The sequence below is a fragment of the Perna viridis genome, chromosome 13 (assembly GCF_037379345.1).
Source record: "Perna viridis isolate PV_CMFRI_1.1 ecotype Kerala chromosome 13, ASM3737934v1, whole genome shotgun sequence".
In the NCBI taxonomy this organism is placed as follows: Eukaryota; Metazoa; Mollusca; class Bivalvia; order Mytilida; family Mytilidae; genus Perna; species Perna viridis.
In genome coordinates, this window is record NC_142457.1 from 19,011,498 (window position 1) to 19,027,096 (window position 15,599).

A 15,599-nucleotide genomic window follows, 5' to 3' on the forward strand; every position below is an offset into this window, starting at 1 on the left:
ATCTTTTGACAATTTTACGCATGAAAATGACCAATTTTCCAAAAAAGGGGGTGCCAACCCCCTGCATCCCCTCTGGATCCGCCACTGCTTCTTTCGTTCTTTCAATGAAATCGTACATTGTTTTAGGCAACCCATGCTAAATGACGCAACACATTTAAACGAACATTTCAATCTATAATGAATTTTTTTTATTTTTTATTTAATAATGAAAATATGAGTATTATAAGAAATAGTCTGTTATATCACTAATTTAAAGAAAAAACGATATGTTAATGGTTTTACATGTTGGTTTTTAAGTAGCACTCCAGCTTAGAATCATGCAAAATGTGATTTATGGGTGAAAAGCCTACATATTTTTATTTTTGATATTTTGTTTGAATTGCCATAGTAAACAGAAACTCATAATCAGTTTCGAGATAAAAATTATATAGAATGCACTGTAGATTTCAAAATTAAGGGAGATAACTCTGTAAACGATACTCAAATACAATAGAATCTATTGGATTTTTAATGTTGATTATCTATTAAGAGCAGGTAGATTTTAATTATTACACATTTTATAATAAAGACCCATAATACAACTTAATTACAAAAATAAAAATATGTAGCCTTTTCTAGAGTGTATCACATTTTTCAGATTTTGCATGATTCTTATAAAGACAGCTACTTAAAAGTAATAAACTCTCTTTTATAATTGTATGTAGAATACACTTATGTCTTTCAATAGTATCATAAATCTTTTAGTTTGGTGCATAAAATGCTAATGTTGAACTTGTTATATGTAGAATTTAAATATGTATGTTTGTATGTGGTGAGACTGTAATAAAAATATTGAATCTTTGAATCTTAATATAGAATATAGTTAAACTGTTTGTCTGCAATCTTACTATAAACAAAAATAACTCTGCAATTTACATAATCCAACGACATTCGTCCCAGTAGCTAAGTTTGGTTTAGTTTGTATAAACACAGAATAAAATAATTACTTTTATGAACGGATAACCAAGATATTAATTAATACAACTTAATTGAAATTACTAGTAATTTCATTTTCAATTAATATTTCAATGAAAATCTGCAAACTAAGCCGATAAACTAAGCCGATCAAAACAAAACAAACTTCCACAATGACTGATTTTGAAGTGCCAGTAAAATGTTAAAAGCCTTTTTAAAATGAGATATCTCCATAGACATTTCATTTTTAAATCCGACAAATCTCGTCGGTTTCTAACGCCCAACATCAGAAGTACAGATTCACACTAGTTCTCTATTTACAATAACGTAACCATGTGACCGATTCTCCCAACAGGTACCGGGAGAATATCGGTCACATGGTTGCGTTATCGAAATTAGACTCATTTCCTGTGTTAAGGGTATAGTCGCTATATATTTCAAAGCTTGAACGCCTCTGCCACACACAGTATTAAACCATGACACTTAATACAAATTAGATACAGCTTCTCTGATTTGTAATGAGTAATGATTACATGTATAAACCTTTTGAAAAATACACATCTGCAGAGTCTATAACCTACAGATGAGATCAGTTCTAACATCTCACAAAACTGTCCTAGAACTGTTAGAAGAACAGTTGTATGACATATTTAGAACAGTTCTAGAGGCAGTTCTTCTGACAGTTCTTAGAAGTAGAGCTGGCTCTACTAGTAGAACTGTTCTCGTAGAGCCAGCACCGCTAGAACTGTCAGAACAGCTAGCTCTACTAGTAGAACTGTTCCCGTAGAGCCGGCACCGCTAGAACTGTCAGAAGAGCTGGCTCTACTAGTAGAACTGTTCTCGTAGAGCCGGCACTGCTAGAACTGTCAGAAGAGTTGGCTCTAGTGGGTTCTTTGACATAATTATGTTTACACTATAGCTTATTATGACCCTAGGTTCTTTTAACTTGAAAGTTTTCTCTAATGTTTTACTTAATTAAACAGTCGTCGATTTCAGAAAAATTCGTAAGTGTAAAGTTGATCGTAAATAGCATTGTGACGTCATAACTTGCGATCAATTTCACACTTACAACTTTTTTTGTGAAATCGCGGCGCCTGTTTTTTTTTTTTTTTTTTTTTTTTTACTATGCATCATGAACATAGCATGGCGCACTGTTAGTTCTATGTACATGTATCTAAGATGACAGGTGTGTTTGTCAACATGGAATTGATATTACTTTTATGAATGGATAAGCAGCATATCAATATATAATTGATTTTAAATCATTTGGCTTTTTGCATGAATTTAATTAACTCTACATGACATAGTATTGGTAACTGCATTTCCATTTACTGAGCGAGTGGTTGAAAATATACAAGACTTGTCAATCACTTGGCTGTGATAAACTCAGAAATCTGTCCACCGTTTAACATATTCAAAGTTTGCTACAAATTTCTTAGGAGAAACCGACCCTTCTTCAGCCATGTCTTGATTAAATTTATTTCTCCACTCTCAATAGTAAAATTTAAAGTTTAACATGATCGCCTCGCCTGGCATGTTGAAATTTTACCCATCAAGAATGGAGAAATATTAATTCAAGTCAGTTACATTCCCACAGAAAATTACATAACTACTTGTGCCGTACATATTGCACATGTTCCACCAGTCTGGCAGACCACGGTTTCAAATGCACTTTCTGCTAAAAGTATATTATAATACCCGGTCCACTGAGACTTTCATAATTAAAACCATCAATGTGGTTTATTACGAATACTCAACATATGCAATGACACAAAAATATGACTACTTTAGGCGAGTCAACAAGTCGACTGATTTGTATAATAACCGACCAACCGTCTCTCAACGCAATGACTTAAAACAAAGACACAGGTAAAACGAGTGTTGGTTCTATTTAATGAACTCAACATGGAAAATGCCTCACCAATGTGACGACATCTTTATGCCCTTGACATTACAGTAACTCACCATGTCAATGTAACAATTTTCATTGACAAATGCGCACAGTCATTTAAAACGTATCGCCATCGTGGTTGTATTAAGCGAACGAAATATAAAACGGGTCTTATTCAATGTATACAAAGACTCACTGATGAGGATGCATTACTCGATTTACACATTAGGCAAAAAAAAATATGTTTGTTTAGGGTTACATTCCTCCCAAAAATAGGGTAGGTCGGTCGGCATTTTCATTTTATTTTGTTTTCATTTTATTTTTTCTCGACTAAAGTTGAGCCTATATTTGCAAAATAGCATCATGTTTAAGTCATGAAAGTGTTTGGTTTTAAGTAGAAAGTTTAATTTTTAACATACACAACTATTAATCATGTCTTTTATTACAATACACTTATTTTTTGTAGGAATTTTGAACAAAATATAAGTACACTGTATTTGCGCTTGGATTTACGTAATATAAATAAGTCTCCTATTCAAATGCTATTGTGACCTGGTTTTTAACGTACTTTCGGTTTTACCGGAAATGATCCATATTATACCAGAAATTGGCGGAAATTACCGATTTTGTTAATTTTGGAGAAAAAATGTATTAAGGTCGGGAGAAAAAAATTAGGTTCGGTCGGGAAACCCGAAACAGACATATTTTTTTTGCCTTAGTGTAACGTCATCAAAATAAGTTCAAGAATTCCATTTACAAATAAAGCCTTACAACACATAAGTACTACAAGTATCACTCACCTTCCAGGGAGCTTAAATTTGGTCCATAACTCGAGTTCTCTCCGAATGAATATCGAAGATAGTTGATCTGAGAAATTTGGCGGGATTTTGAAGGATCCTGGGAATTTTTCGTTTCTATGGAAGCTGTGGAAGATTGTGGAACATTTTTAATTCCGTTTGCTACTTTCATGTGTCGGCCAGCACACGAACCCATGATCTTTGATTCGTTGAAGATTAAAAACAAACTTATGACTCTATTAATAATCTTGTCGTATATATTTGGAGTACATAAATCTGTCCAAAATATAACACATTCGGAATTAGGTTTTGAAATGATAGAAATTGTTACTAAACAATTCACTCATAATATCACAAATATTGAGAAAAACAAGAGGTAAGTTTATAACTATTTTTGCCCTGATGCTTTAATAAGTAAATCGTTACTGCATTCTTGTAAATTGAAAATATTCGAAATTTCCGGAAACAATTCGAATTTTAATAAGATTCGTAGATTATATTCGATATTCCAATGAACACACGACTTCGGTTCCACTTTGAAATCTTAGTCTTTTTAATCCTCTCAGAATAATTAATGTAGACGCACAATGGCCCAAAAGCAGATCTGGAAACACAACAGACTGAATCTGATATATTTCCACAGAACAACAGACCAATGTCACAATATTGACATGCAATTTATACAATAAAACAGCTTAATCCAATGGTTAAAATGTCCGCGATTTACACATTTGTTGCTAATTGCAAAACTAGACTACACTTGCTGCATGTCACTAGTAAACTTACATCACATTTCTAGGAAAAATGCTGTAGTTAGCAGTAAAGTGCCATGTGATCCAGTCAACAACGCGCCCTGTCGATCTGGATATATAAGCTTGTATCTAGTTTCATTCAATAATTCTTTAACTATGGAAATGCATCTTTATATATGGTCATTTAGACTCCACTAATGCAATCATGTATTACAATGTCTTGTTGCTTCAGCAAGTAACTATACAAACATAATCCATGTATAGAGATGAATTCAAGAACTCCAACTCTACATGTACTTTCAAACTTAAATATCCAACTCACTTTGTGATGTCGTTTTGGATTAATCGATTCAACTAGTAAATTTCATTCCAATAGAAAGACTCATCAAGTACATGTATGTCCGTCTAAACCAATCCGATTTTTTTTTGGCTGACCAGTTTCGCGTATGTCCGTCTATATCACTTCATCCACAAGACCAGCCCATCATTAATGCTAAGACATCCAAAAAGTTATACATACATGTAGGCGTCAATCTCTAGACGGCAAAACAGTGACGAAAAAATAATTGGCAACGTAATTTCTCCAATATTACCTTGAAAATTAAAAACGCTAAATGTCTTAGACCTTGCAAATGTATACGTTATGCGATAGTTATGTATAGTTATTAATTTCGTATCAAGGGATTAAGAGAAATTAAATGTATTGATGGAATCTGAACTTGAGCTTAAAATCCCAATTATGGTTTATCATCTTAGAAGCGCTCTTGTATTGGAATTTTTTACTGCCTAGTCAGGAGAATGTTTGCTTTTGTACTCCTCTTGGCGTGTCATGCACGCTACTGACAATGATTTTGATTACAAAGGGTCTTATTGTCACGCTCGTCTGGAGGTTGGTGCTTTCAGCCGTTATCTCATGTAATTGTACGTTTTTCTACATACGGCTATGATATCGTTAAAAGAATTGTACTTTTCAAGTTCCAATAATCCGAGGTCGGTTTACAGAATGTGGAAAATTATAATGCTCCAACTCCTGAGATCTTTTAGTTATACATCTGTTACAAAAACAAATAAACAAAAGAAAATATGGAGCAAAATCAAGTTCGAATACCAAGTGGTCCTGGATCGGCAGCTGATATAGAAACGGACCGCTCATATACTGTACTACATGTATCTCTTAATCCCTTTACGTTCACCACGACAGAGAAAATGTACTCAGTTCTTATCTCTCTTGCGTTAAAGCTTAATCAAAGCCTACGATTTTGAAATAAGTAATTTGATGAAGAGTAAATTATAGCTTGAAAGTACAAAACTGCAAGTTGACCTAAATGCACTTTTATCACCCGATCCTAGTTTTTATAATACTATTTTATTGATCGATGTTTTACGTGAGTTTCAAAATTAATTCATAGGATATACTGCTATTATCGAGTATGCTTCTGTCTTTAAAGTCTTGAATTACAATATAATTTCTGCACTTTTTCTTCCCTATATTTTGTCCTTTCAGAATTGAGGCCACATACGCCAAATATGGAGTTTCTGCAATTATGGTTTATAGTTGGACCTTTTATGTCAGAAGCGATGTTACGTGTACTTCTTGTTTCTTTTCATTCAAAACTGAAATTTTTAAAGCATTCGGGTTATTTGTCGGCACTGAGCTTAAACTGGCATCATATATACATGTACTTTATATCCAACTTCATATTATGTTCATTCCATTTTATCAGATATGCAATGATTTCATCAATTACACAAGAAAGTGTTAAATAACAGAAAAGCTCGAGTCCAACTTAAAATTGACAAAAATCCATGTAACGAATATCGTAACCATAATGGACCATCATATCTGCAGGAATGGTCATATTTAATGATAACAGTTACTTAGTATCCATGACAATATCTCAATTATGGCCAATAAACAGATAATTAGCACTCCATGCAAACAGACGTTCACGAATCGAATTGTTCTTGCAAACAACTATATAACAGCATTAGGAAAAAATGCTAACGATACTCCAAAATAATGAATGTGACATGACAAGATTTTATCATTCATCGGAATGTATATTCGTTTCGATATACTCTGGGTCAAAGTTCTTTCGCGTTTATAGGATTCCGACTCCACCTTGTGGGAAGAATGAATTTATAACCATACCGCAAAATTTCGTTGACCACCACTCAAGAACAATGTTCCGCACTGGCAAATTAATGATAAATAATTTACCATACACTGGATTTCATAAGTATTCAAAACTACGGTTCTGTAAAATGCCAAAAATTTGACCATACACCAGAATTTCACAGGACTTAAAAAACAAGAAAATAATTCCTATAATTGTCGTATTGGATTTCTTATATTCAATTTATCATTAAATTTTATATCTATCGGGAAATGCATGGACAAGTTGCATGTACATCTTCCTGGTTCCCGGGAATACGTTCCAGGTATTAGCTACTAGCAATACACTCTCACGTATTTGTATATGTGTAACATACTGAATATTGCGGTCGGGGAACTAGTCTACACGAATATCAAATCAACTCCAGACCACAGAGCGTCCTTCGCTGTCGTCGTTGTTGTGGACCTTTTTTCTGGAATTAAAGAAACTAGAACTGCAGTGACGTATATTATGTCAGGATTTTAAGAAATGTATCGATTATCGTTATAAAGATAGCGACGTTATCGTTTTTTTTTCTCTAGTTAATCGTGGGCTTTTATGTCTACATCTGATAAAATCATATACATTATGACATAGAAAATCTGCTTACGGAAGTCTTTTAGATTAAAGCTTGGCAAAAGTCTTCTAAATTTGGTTCCTTGATTATAAATCACTTATTACTTTTTGCTTAATCGAGCGCACCCAATACCTCGTTCAATGAAGCTAACGGAAAAGGAAACATCTAAAGATGGACTATTGCACATTACATCTAGTTCACATTATGTTACTCAGTACGTATTTATTCACTTCTTTTTATTCTATCAATTACACAAATTGAAATGATATAAAGTACAATACAAGTTTTTTTTTCTTGAAAACAAAGTCAAAAACAAGCAACAACAACAAAAAATACAAAAATAAAAACAAAAACAACAAAACAAAAACAAAAAACAACCAAACAAACTATTAATATAGAAAGTTATATCTTGTTAAAAATAAAGGATGTACTTTCAATGAACATTTCGTAAAATGTCAAATGTCAAATTTTTTTGAAGATCACATTCAGTCTTGCGTGATCGAAACAAATATTTCAACATATCCATACCATTTTTGCTGACTAGTCGAGTATTTCAATTTATGATGATATCGCTGAAGCCAGAAAAGTTAAATCCAGCGTTCATTGAAAGTCCACGATCATCGGAGGTGATATAAACACAATGAACCAACCGATCATTTCACTTTATACACTTATTTTCGTGATTGTAGTCACCGGCACAGTCATAAACGCACACAAAAAAACATACTAACCTGCTATAGAAAACAAGTTTCCCTTTCAATTTGCTTGCTATAATGTTAATTTTCAACACGCCATAAGTTCATTTATCTAAGATTATATAGCCAATATCCTATAAACGGAAATCTGAAGAAATGATATTGTATGTTTTTATTCTGTCCGTAATCGAAGACAATTGTTTTCCAGGTGTATGCAGGACAGCGTGCTTGCACTCATAGTCTATGATTTTAGTACTTATTCTGACGTTATATTCTGCAACTTCACCAATCTCAAGTGATGCCGTTCCGTGTCCCACTTCCTTAATGTATCAACTCGGTCTTGCAGATTTGTGTACCTTCTCCTCGGTGTCCTTAACAATCTCAGAGATATTGTCACTTCACATACCATCTCTTTGAAACCGATCCCATTATTCGCACAAATAAATTGTTGCTTTGCTTTCATGTGACCAACTCTTAGTCAAGTACTAACCAACTCCTAAATTGAGTACTGTAAACGATACGCATTATGCGAAATATCACAATAAACGATCTCTTTCTTATTCCAATACTTGAGTTCAAGTGCACTGCAAAGTAACTTTTTCAACTGATACATACCAAGTCTCGAATTCTAGTCCAAAAAGTTTTGCCTTATGGTTTCACTGCAATTATTTAGTAACTTTTTAACCTATATGCGCCGAGTCTCGATCCCAACCTTATTCCTATGCGTACAACCTTTTTGTACCCGGTACTTCATTAAATTAGCAAAAAAAATACATTTTATGAGTTTATATTCCAAATTGTCGATAGCATGCGTTTTTGTTCATAATCAAGATCATGGTACAATTCCAAAGATTCCTTTTGAATTGTCCTACACAAAATAAGGAAGTTGAAGACTTTGAGAAACAAAAAAAAAAATCGTTTTTGTTTCAATCAAGTACAAATCCATATAAGAATTAGGGAGGGTCTGGCCTATAACGTTATGGTATCAATGCATTGTACATAAAAAAAAACAAATCGTAGATTGGGGAGAAAGAAACCGGTTGAAATGCAAGGTCACACTTTTCACGCCATTTTTATTTCCTTTACCAATGAAACCCGTAAAATGTTCTTCACGCCACGCTATTTGTATCACAAGTAATTTGAATGTATTTCAGCAACAAAAATTACGGCGTATCGCCTCCTGCCTGATTCTTACGGAGATGTGAAAACAGGATCCATTTGTCCTGAAATAAGAACACATTTATATCCTTAAATGAAACTGTTTAACATCCCAATCATGACATCGTAAAAGATTGTGGTAATCACATATTTCTGAGTAATTCCGGTAATCGGTGGAACAGTTACACATTGGATTCGGAAATGGACAATAGCGGAACGAACGCCGTTACCATGGTTTTCGTCATCAATATTTAGTGTCGAATTTGAATAATAAAGCGTTGATAGGTGCTTAGTGGCTAATTAAGCAATTTAACGCAGATGTCTTGAGAGCATTCTCGTGTTAAGGTAGATATGAAATACCCGATATGATCTTTTCTCCAATTTGTCGCTTAAGGAGAAATTTTCTTCTTTTAATGAAAATTACCAAAAATCCTGAATCCAGAAGAGTTATTCGGACGTGTCCTATGATGCTGCAATCCCGATGTGTTCCGCATGAAATGAGTTTTGGGGAATTAAAGCTAGAATATGGAAATAGAAATGTTAAAATGCAGCTATTCTAGCTAATGTATATTTTATTATTGTATTGCTGAGGTAATACTCCTTATGGTAGAAATTTACCCAAGGATAAATAGACTATTGATCATCTCCTTTGAAAGCCCTGATTTATTAAACTAATGATCAAAGCAATGTCTACCGCGTGCGGATCGTTGATTACAAATAACATTATTGATCTATCTTTATTGACAGTGGCGGATCCAGATTGGGTGCAGGGGGTTGGCACCCTTTTTTTATTGGAAAATTTGTCATTTTCATGTGTAAGATTAACAAAAAATGCAAATAATGTCCTAGCACCCCCTTTTCTGTTGGAACCTCGGCTGGCACCCTTCCTTTTCAAAGTGTATGGAACCGGCCCTGATATATTTTGTTGATAATTTGATACCCCCCGCCCCCACAAAAAAAAAAAAACAAAAAAAAAATAAGTTAAAGGTAATATTACGCGTATACAATATCAGATATTGTATGCATGTAACCAGAACAGCTCACCTAGACGACTGTTGAATATTTCAACCACATAGTCGTCTATATCCATCCATCAATTCCCATGCCTCGTTCGCATTATCCAATTCGCATTTTTGGTTAACTCTACATAGTGAATGCGAATTACAATTTGCTTTGTACTCATCACACGTGGATGATTTCCAAGAAGCATTCATAAACGTATGTGTTAACGCATTTATTGGAACTTGCGGCGTTCACACAAATGTGGAACATGAACTCCTATGGGAATTAGAATGCGCATTATCAAAATGGATAATGCGCATTAGTCTCCACTCAATCATTTGCATAAGAATCCTCATTTATGTTTGATGCTCATGATAAGTACGCGCAAATGAAGCATTTACTACAATAAGATTAGCTTACGTATGGTCAAATTCAACGTTATTTGATTGTAATAACTCTGGTATAAAAGAGTAATCAAGGGAACCAAGATTCTAGCGGAAATCAAAACAATACAATCCAGGGACAAAGGCCAGTTATGGAAAACAGACAAACTCAACAAAAAAACATAAAGTAACTAAAATAATACATACAAAGAAACAAAAGTGAATGAACAACTCGGACTCCACTAAAAATGGGAGCATGGACCATGTGCACCGATAAGGTAAGCGTCTTCTGCTTTTCTAGGAAAAAATGGCATTTCTCAGTTTCGTTGACATTACATCATATTGGTCACAATTTCAATTTATGATATACACAAATTTATATCTGTATATATTGAGAACTTTTCACCAGAAGTACCAGTACAGCGAGTACGCTCTGATGCGAAGTTAAAGTGTGAACCCCATTACCTTTGTTGGGAAGTATTTAATTTCGTTCAATTAGGGGGAATATTGCCAATAATAGGCTTGAGCCCCGCTTTTTCTCTAGACCCCTCTCAGGGGTCGGAACCCACCTGTTGTCGGATTTTTGTTTATTTTGCGAGCAGAACTTAGGTGACCTCCCCTTTTCTCTGGAACCCCTCCCTTTTTCAAAATCTCTGTATCCGTCCCTGTTAATTGATATATATCATAAGAAACTTTATACTAGACAGAAATATTTAGAAGCTAGTCTTAACTCTACAGTAAAAACTATTTACTCTACTCGCTCAGCTTAAATACATCACTTTTGAAGTAATCTGGAATCTACACTTTATTTAAGCACATTGAGGGTTAATAAACGCCTTACAATGCTTAATACCGATGTCAAAATTGATTTTAGCATGCAATTAATTCCACGAATGGATTTTAATGGTTACTTTATGACGTAATAATAATGAATCATGGGTAATAAAAGCTCTTTGAAATTCTTGTTCCGCAAGGTGGGACATTAAGAGGCAACATACTTAAAAGGACTCTTGTTGAAGAAACTATTGTGGTTGATGTGGTAGGCGTAAAAAGATCAAGAACCTTAGGGAATGACCATTTTATTCTAAGGGAGGCTTGCAAATTTTATGGGGTCAGAATATTTTTTGGGGAAATTTTGCTGGTCAGAAAATTTATTAATGAATGTATTCAATTTCTGATTAGTTTATACGCTATAACCTAATTTGGGTCCGCTTGGCGAATTATTCAGCGTAAACGGACCCAAATTAGGTTATAGCGTATAAACTAATCAGAAATTGAATACATTCATTATATTTTAATTAAAAAATGTGTCCATCACTTTTATTAACACTGAGTAAACAGCAACTTTAATTTTCCCGCCGTGTAGTAATTCTAGTAAACAAATTGGCCGCCATTTTAAAATCTGCGGCAAGACGCTGTCATTTCATCATTGGGAAATGTTCAGTTATTTTGCAAAATTGAAGGCACAGTTATTTAAGCAGAAATTTGACATAAACCCGGCGGACATAAAGTTAGTAAATTATTGTCACAAAAACGTTTCAACGTTACAATGTGACTGAAAACGTTGTTCCGTATGTTGACAATCAAAAAGTAGTTCCGTAAAAGGTGGGCGTGGACTAAATAGCAAATTAGTTTATACAATTGAAACAATGTTGATTTTTGTCAACAAACCAATCAAATGGCAGGATTCTCATCAATTAAAATATTTTCAACTACATCGCGGCAAGACTACCTACGCAGAACATTAAGTTTGAAGTGAGACATAAAAAATATACAGTTTATGCAAAGTATCCCGAGCGCCCTTTTTAAACTTAAGTACTATTCTGCGTAAGAATCGGGCAATGGGTGGCACATCATATTTCTCAATTTAGTCTTTTTTCCTCGAATATATTCAGAACATCTAGAAAACAGTTGAAAAGTTGTTTAGATTTCTCCTGAACCATGTGTGACGTAGATATTTTTGACTGCTTATATAAGGAAAAAATGCGGGAATATTTTCCCTTCATTTTTCCATAGTGCATTTCAACTAAATTTGACCTATCAATATCTTAAAAAGGCAAATTTTCCAAACACTTTGATGGTTATTTCCGGAGGTTATCGGGTATAAATATTTGGATAATGCAATAAAATTTCTGCGTGCTTTCCTTCATGTGCCACACTTTATACACATTTTGCATGATTCTTAGATGGAGAAGTACTTAAGTAGTAGTCTTTCTAAAAATCAGACAGAAGGTAATTCATGCATGTCAAAAAACCCACCAAATTCAGTTGTAATTCTTATTCAGAAAGAGTTATTGATCATATAACCAGTCTTAGTTTATCATTTGGTTGTTCAGCGTTTGAGATAAAAATTATATAGATTGTACATGAAATTGGCACTTTGAGTTATCGTTCTTGATTTGGTTCCATTTCGCTGATTTTAGTGTGAGATGAATGTATGATATTCTCGAAATTACAGATCTGAATACAGAAATGATTATCATTCTGTAAATATATAGCATACGTAGACTGAAAAAAAACATCGTTTCTTCTGTGGGTTTTTCTACACCATGAAACACTTTACCATATGCAGTGTCTGAATTTTATATGGACTGGTACTTAATTCCTACTCTGTAAGGGACATAGTTGACGACTGAAATAGGTATTTTATGGTATATCAATTTTCGTGGTTTAATGGGATAGGTAAATCTCGAAATTGGGTTCCCAATGAAAACGAAATTTCCCTTCATTTGTATGATATAGTTCTCAAATCCAGGAAATAAAAAAAGGTCAACGAACTGGTCATTTTTCCCTGAACAACGAAAATTGGTACCCACGAATAAAAGTACTTTCACAGTATCTGAACAATTTCTAAGAGATCCATACACTTTTGATCAAGACATTGACCGGAAATCAGAAATGTCACAGCTGGTCCCTAACTCCTCCATGAATACAGTGTACAACTCCATATCAATCTCAGCATGACAGTTGGCATGTAAACCTGTGATGCATTTGTATAGACATCAATACATGTACACATAAATTATACTTTGTTAAATAGTTTAGTTTTTTTTTAAATTCTTATTGTTGACCCTTTTGACCCTTACCCCTAGCCAGTAAGATCTATAACCCAAAATATCAACCATACTTGTCTTTGGTGGTGTAAAACCTTATCTCAAAGAAATATATACTATTACTCATGATATTGTTTTTATTTTGAAACAAGCACTATAACTTGTATTTGCACCTTTTCAGCCCCAAATTCTTGAACGGAGTATGTCATAACCCACCCCCTCACAAATCAATCACAGTTTGACCTTTGTGGTATAGAACACTTTCCTATGATATTATAAAGGATCATAAAGATTCATGCGCATGCGTATACCTGAGGTAATGATATGATGTTAAATCCCGTCAAATTCTTGTTCCTTGTTATTGGCCCCACGACAAAAGGCTCTTATACCTCATCCTGCTGTTTGATCATAGATCATGGTAAGGTAGGTTTTTGTTCTGCATTTGCAGAAGCGGGTTCGGGGTTTGAAACATCTTTTGTTTGACTGGAACATTGGATCAAGTAATGCAGCATGCTCGTAAAATGAGGGTGTTAAGGATCGTGAACAACAGTTTTGATTCTTTTCGGACAATTTCTGCAACTTTTAGGAACAAATCAAGAATGTCTGTTAATACTGAAATACTGCCTTTTGCATTTTCTGAAAATGGTTTACTAGTATTAAAATAAATGACGCACAGCTTCATTCCTTTTGCAAAATGTGTTCATTTGATACTCGTTGAGTTGATGTATAAAATTAAATTTGAACGAAATAAAAATGTGCCTTACCAGCTACATATGAAAACTTGCGTCTATGTGTTAAAATGTAGCCGAGTCTCGAGAGAGTCTCCGTATTTTTCAACCGGTCTCTCTCTGGTTCAGGTCTCACTGTTCCATGAACGCATTTGTAAATAGGTTGAGTTTGTTTCTGGTTTAACTTGCACAAAAAAGGCGATTAATATCGGAGTGTCCATTAGAATGAATGACGGCTTGTGAGTTAAAAATGAGATCAACCCATACAGGATAGGAATTGGACTAGAATCGATGTGGCCCTTTTTTTCTTAAAATTTCTGTACTGTTCCAGTCACAACTACTAAAATCAATGTGTATCTTTGGGTATGGTAAATTGGTGTCATTCACTTTTACTCAAGTTATGCATCCGGATATCATGTTTCTGGTCCCATTTTTAAACGGTTAAAATCACCCCCCACACACAAATCACAACGTTCATTTTGTCTTATGGCAACTTGTGGTATAATTTTAACGATATCATATATCACAATTCCAAAGAGCAACAATATTTAAAAAGTTACATATACTTAAACTCCAGTTATTGTTCAGACATCAGGAAAAGGCTGTATTGTCCCTCATTCATAACCAGTTCAAGCCTTTACCTGAGGTGCGATATTCAGAGATCCAGGATAAAAGTTCTTAAGACATCAGAAAATGCTTGTCTCTGGTCCCTGGTTCCTAACAAGTTGTCACAATCCAAAAAGCAATGGAAACCTTTTCTTGGTGGCGTGGCACCTTGCCTTACAATATTCAAATAAATCTGTATTGTCTGGACAACGTGAAAATGTTTGTGTCTTGCCCTCAATTCCTAAACAGTTCAAGTAACGTCACAAAAAATCAACAACAGCCCTCCTTTTGTGGATTCACCTGTGTTCACATTCTAGTCATGAAACCAAGAATTCTACGGACAATGACGACAGCAATTTTATTGTAGCCGTATAAAAAAACTTAGAACATTTTCGGAATTGCATAAAAGCCGTTTAACCAAAAGTAGATCATTTGTGCAAGACATTGGATTAACAATACCTACCAAGTTTCATCAAAATCTACCATGAAGTCAAGGACATGGAACTTTGTATTAGCTATTTCACAACTTTCATAATCCTACCATTAGGTCAGTATGCAAAAGAGCTTACAGTAGTTGTATGTGCTTATATACTTGAATAAATTTGGTTAAAACTAAAAAGAAGTTGATTTTTTCAAGACCTTGTTAACGACAAATGCCAGATGCTGGACCGATTGATAAAGTTCACATGGACCTTTACTACAGGTGCCCTTTTAACTGGACCCCATCTTAATTGTCCATCAACACAAAAGCACCATAAGGGATGCAGATCTTGAAAAGATTGATTATAGTTAAACGTTCTTTGGCTGACATTTCATGTATATCAGAAGGATAACGACTGACCAATCA